Source organism: Chenopodium quinoa, unplaced genomic scaffold (genome assembly GCF_001683475.1).
Source record: "Chenopodium quinoa cultivar QQ74 unplaced genomic scaffold, ASM168347v1, whole genome shotgun sequence".
Classification (NCBI taxonomy): domain Eukaryota; kingdom Viridiplantae; phylum Streptophyta; class Magnoliopsida; order Caryophyllales; family Amaranthaceae; genus Chenopodium; species Chenopodium quinoa.
The window spans coordinates 1529564-1535825 of NW_018742329.1; the positions used below are offsets into that span (position 1 = coordinate 1529564).

The window sequence follows — 6262 nt, forward strand, 5'->3', positions numbered from 1 at the left end:
TCCATTGACCTCTCCAGTCCTTGTCTGAAGAGTCGTTCGACCACATGGTTAGGTACTGGGGCCGAGACTCAATCCGGTACCACCCAGAACCATGACTTCCGTGCCCACTTTGAATATTTGGCACTAGCCGATGAAGCTTTTTGAAGCAGTGCAGGTTCGGCACATACTTGAAGAACTTGCAGACCCATAAGTATGTCATCACCCTTCGGATGCTGGTGGGAGTTAGCTGACATAAGGAGATATTGTAATGGATCAGCAAGTCTCGGACGAATACGTCCAAAGGGAACCTCAGCCCATACTGAAGCTGTCTTGTGTACACCCCCACGTACCCCGGGGGTAGACGATGGATTCTATCGGATGCCACGGGCATTCGGCACCAATACCCATCAGCTTCAAAAATGCCGTAATGCAACTCAATTTGCTCGGCAAACCGATATTGTTCGGCATTCTCCACCCACCATGAGTAGGGGCGGTTCTTTATCATGGCCGAAGCTACTTCGGCATTCTCCCACTCTGAAAACCCGGGGAGGATATCCCAAAGGACAGCGGGAACTTCATCGTCCCGTCCAGAAGCGCTCGGCCCCTCCGTTCTCTGAGGAGGAGCCGAGGAAATTGGAGTCTCCCTAATCCCCTCAGCAGGGTCAGACTCTGCTCTTTGTCCATTCCAGGTCCTAATCCTGTTCCTAGGATCGGGAATTGGCCTTGCTCTTCTTGGAGCACGGGCTCTACCTCTAACTCCTCTTACCATTGATTATTTCGAAGAAAAAAGTCGAAAAAAAAGGAAGGAGTTCGAATTCGAAGAAAAATAAACTGAAATCAAAGGAATTTACCTTAATCTGAAGCGAAAGTTGCCGATTTACGAGTTCGTAGTGGCAAGTCTCAGTTTCTAAGCTTAATGCTCGGGGAATTTGCGAAGTTTTGATGCGGGTTCTTGGGTTCTCTCGAGAATTCTGGGTTTGTGTTGGTGAATAAGTGAGGAAAGATGACGCGCTTCTGATTATATCTCCAGAAATGGGAATACGGGGAGTCCGCGTTTCAATTTCTCTTAAATACCCCACTAAGTAACCGTTAAACACACGACCTTGCGATTAAACTGCCCATTATCCTTCCAACTTCCACAATCATCCGCCTTAACCGTTGTTATCTCATTAATTACGGTTTAAATTCAAATTTTTGGATTAATTAAATCATTCACTTCCCTCCTTTTCTGAATTAAATCAAACCCGACCCGTCATCCTTCCAAATCGGGTCTGGGGGGCAAGTTGTTTGGGTCCAATTTAGTCCAATTGGGCCTAGGCATTAAATGATCCAATTAAAAGCCCAAGGTCAAGGTTCCACTCTCCAATTGTGCTAAAGTCAAAGGTCAGCCCTCAAAGCAAGCCAATTGGGCTAAGGCCCAACTTCTCCATGTATGAAGAGGTATAAAAGCCATCAATATTCACATATTCACATATTCACATATTCTCATATACTCTCATATATTCTCATATATTCAAGCAAAGCCTCAAGCAACTAATTCTCTTGCATAGTGTTCTCTTTCTACACATTGTACTGACTTTAGCATCGGAGGGGCCTTCCTCGGCAACACCCCCGAGGCTAGTTTACGTGTGTTTACTGTGCAGGAAACCTTCGGCCCAACATTACTTGGACCGAATCTAGTCTTCTCCGTTTCAGCGGATCTTTGGCAAGGTCCCATTGTTTTCACCCGAAACAGAAGTTATTTTCCAAAAGCTTGGCCAAACATAGCCTTAATTGTCAATCTAATCGTTTCAAGAGTACGCAAATGATCCTTCATTTTCAAGACATTCAATCCATAGAAAGCTTTCTACGTTCGTAATGCACGGTCACCTTTCCTTTCACACTCCATACTACATCATTCTGTTCTGTTTCAGGAAACGGCGAAATCAACTCCAACTCAAAGTTCCTCAGTAGATAGCTCCATACAGCCGTAACCATCAAATACGCAAAAGGTTGTCCAAGGCAGCTATGCTTACCTCCTCCAAACGACAAGAAAGAAAACGGGCCTGCTAATCGATCCTCGTTCCTTTCGGGGTTAAACCTTTCAGGATCATAATCATTTGGTCTCTTGTAAATATAAGGAAGCCGATTGAAAAGAATGGTGAGGCTGCAATTATATGGCCTTTAGGGATGTCGTACTTTGTACCATCTCGACGAGTAGTCACAGTAAAATCAGTGTGACATTGGCGTAGTAAAAATGAATTCGGAGGGTGAAGCCTTAGACTTTCCTTGATGTTTCGATACAACAATTGCATTTCCAGTAAAACATCATAATTAACTTTGTTTCCATGTTTTTTGATCAATTTTTTCTGATCTTCTTTACAAGCTAACCAATGTTGCTTATAATGAAGGAGCGAAACTCCTGTCCATATAGATGTAGCAGCACCGGTATGTTGACCGCCATAGAGTGCAGTAACGAGCAAGCCAGTGACCTCTCCCACACTCGTGGCTCGGCCATCTTTGTACTTTGAGTCAATGAGGCATTGTAGCATGTCATCCTTGATTTTCTTAGATGATTTTCGAGAGGCTATGATGTTTGAGAAAACCTCGTCGAGCTTCTTTCGAGCTTTGTCACGGCGATTGTGAGGTGGGATAGGCAAATAAGGGAATAGGGTAGTAAGAGGTACCATTGCAACATTGATTTCCTTAATTAGGGTAATTATATCCTTGGAGAGACTGTCACGAATATCTTTACCAAGAAAACATCTACTAGCCATTAAAATGATGATGTTTTCCATTTCTTGTTTCAAATCTACTTCTCCTTTCTCTTCCCACTTGGAAAAATAGTCCTGTAATTAAAGTATTTGATCAATAATTAACATCACAAAGAATTATTAATCATGCAACTAGAAATAAAATAAAATTATAGATTAAAGTATACTTATGCTTACATTAATGAACATAACTATTAAAATGCTAATACTCCCTCAATTCTGTTTTATTTTTTCTTGCTATATACGTGTATAGATCTTTAAATTACATAATACTTACAAGGAACTAAGCACTAGATCTTGAAATAAAGAAAGAAAATTTGAAAAATACCACCATTTATTGTTGTCATTTTGTACATTACCACCTCAAGTTTTTTTTTTTTTTTTTTTTTTTTTTTTTTTTTTTTTTTTTTTTTCCACCTAGTTTCATTAAAAACACCAAAAACTACTATTCCCCTATATGATGTCACGGTGGGTCCCACTATCAATTCTTCCTCTCTTTTCCCTCGATTCCCACCTATGTTCCTCCTCCTTTTTCTTCCTCTTTGTCTAATTTTAATATCAATTTACAAATCAATTAGGCGTTATTTAGGGCTTTGATTTGCTAATTTATTCTTCAAGCCGAACGACAATGCAAAATCGAGTTATAATTGGTTAATTAGGATGACTATGGAAGAAGAAAAGTGAAATTTGAAGAAAATTGATTAGTGAGATTTTACAAAATAACAACAATAGATAGGGTTGGTTTCAAATTATCCAATAAAGACTGAAAATTTAACATCACTTTTCTCTTTACAATATATTATAGACAATTACTACTTTTCACAAAAGTAGTTAAACCTTCAAAACCATCGAGGTGATTACAATATATTATAGACAATTACTTTAACCCCAATTGTTAGCACTCCGTATTACTATAATAGCAATACAATGGACTTTGAAACATCATGCAACTACTTATCACCCAAGGGGCATAACCCGGATTCTTGATGACTAATTCGTATTAATACATAATTCAAACATTATCAATCTACAAGTTTAATTACATATATATTTAGATTTTTTTCAAAAATCTATGTTCAAAATATTAGTTTTCTTACTATTTTTAACAATAGAAAATAAAATTATTATCGGATTAAAGATCTTTAAAGAGTGGAGAGAGTATGATGTATAACGATTGGATTTAAAGATCTTTAAAGAGTGGAGAGAGTATGATTTGTAATGATCTATATGCTTCTTATTTTAATCCAAACTCGATTTAAATGCAAGCTTTAAATAGTCAATTGTTTTTACTAACAAATATAGTAAAATCTACAAAATCAAGCTCGAATTCATGTTAGAATGCAATTAATATATACTTATTTATATACATAGTGGTAGATCCAAGAATATAGAAACGGTCATCAATAATAGATCAAATACCCTAAATAGAAAATTTATTTCGTACTAAATATTAAATTAAGATTACTTTGACTCCAGCTACACATTTTATAAGTTATTAATCTTGTGAATGATCCATAATTCAAGTTCATCAGATGATTAATTTCGATTTGAGTAAATTAAAAATGCAAAGCATAGACAGTTGAAATATATAAATCTTGTTAAGTTAATTTTCTAGTTTATTTTAGGGAAATTTTGTTAAAAACTACCTATTATAGTCTAGAATTTGCGAGAAACTACCTATTAAAAAAATGTTGTAATTGATTACCTAAATTTTGAAAAATGTTGTAATTTACTACCTTACGCCGGATTATGAAGTTCAACCTAAATTTTCCGGCGTTGACTTGGTCACATGACACTTAGTGACCATCTCGTGGGAAAATTGTGAGAAAATTTGGGAAAGAAAATGGTCATTAAGTGTCATGTGGCGGCGGAGAATTTTGGTTAAACTCCTTCATAATCCGGCGTAAGCTAGTAAATTACAACATTTTTCAAATATTAGGCAGTCAATTACAACATTTTTTTTAATAGGTAGTTTCTCGCAAATTCTAGACTTTAATAGGTAGTTTTTCACAAAATTTCCTTTATTTTAATTACTTACTACTAATTCTTATCCGTATTGGTAGGGATGATTCTAATGTAGTCTTATAAATACGAGCTTAACAAAAGTAATAAAAGTTGCTAAGGATAGAATGTAACAAACCTGTACTTCCTCAAACATAGCATCAGCATACCCTCTAAGATTATCGATACGTAGCGCATCCTCGAAGAAATGAAACTGCTCTTGGCGCACAGAATACTCGGTGTCGTAGAACACCCCAGGTCCGAATATAGGCACGGTGAATCGATACACCTCTCGCTGACTGAGCTCACTCTCACCAGCCTTAAAGAAATGCGCAGATACATCGGGTTCGAGTAGGAAGGTGATATTCTTGTAGACTGCATTCATTGTGAATACACTTCCTAGGGTTTGATACTCCTCATTGAGCATCTCGATGGGGTTCGATAGGAAACGAACCACCCCGCCGATTAGTGGTCGCCGCCCTTTCACCAGTGGTGGTAGGCGTTTGCTACCCCTAAAGAGAATTTTGAGTGCCCATTTTATCACAATAGTTGTAACAATAAAAAGCACTACGTTGAGCAATAGTTGCAGCTTGTTGTTCATTATATCTATCATCATCATTTTTTTTTGCTATCTAATTCGTAGTAATTGATAAGTGCATAGTACTATATATATTCCTCTAATGCATTACGTACAAAAATGATAAAAAGATATAAATAAATAGATAAAAGTTACTACTAGTGTTGTTCATAACGTGCGCGTTTTTTCCTTAGGAATATAGCATAATATACATTTGCTAATTAATTTTATTCCATTCGTAGAGTTGAGACAATATATAGAACAAATAATTTGCAAAAGTCAAACGTGCTTAAGTTGTTATTTATGAAGAGGTACCACTTTAATTTAGCCTTTAACTCACATGCAATAATCTTCATCCATATAAACATTAGAAGCCCTGAGATATTGCGTTTATTCACATGGGAAATGTTTAATTCACATGCCCATGTGGCAATTTGACAAAATCTCACAAATACATGTTTTGACTTTTGAGTAAGTACCCATCTATCTTCTATATCATAAATCACTGCTCTCGATAATATCACAAATTCTTAAATGCTATTGGTAGTGCTGTCAAATTTCACACCGAAACCGTTTAACTGCCTGAAACCGACCGACCCAAATGAGAACCGAACCGATTAAAAACCGATTTTTTTGAAACCGAAAACCGATCCGAACAGTATTTTAATAAACCTGAAACCGAATCGACCCGAATAATGTTAAACCGTATAAGAATCGAAACCGTTAAAGAACCGAACCAAATATAAACCGAACTGAAAGAAAACCGAACCGTATCTAACTCGAAACTGGTTCCAACCCGAAACCGTTTAAACTGGCAAAAAAACCGCTTACACCGAACCGTTAGCAAACTGCTACCCGTTTGCACCGAACCATTTAAAAACCGAACTGATTGTAAACCGAACTGGTTATAAACCGAACCGTTTATGAACCAAACCGCTTCTAAATCGAACCG

The 6262-nt window shown here is 37.2% G+C and overlaps 1 pseudogene; it reads right to left on the minus strand.

The window, feature by feature from the left end:
- Positions 1–1806: 1806 nt before the first annotated feature.
- LOC110689490 lies at positions 1807–5352 on the minus strand (annotated as a pseudogene).
- Between the last annotated feature and the right edge of the window lie 910 nt (positions 5353–6262).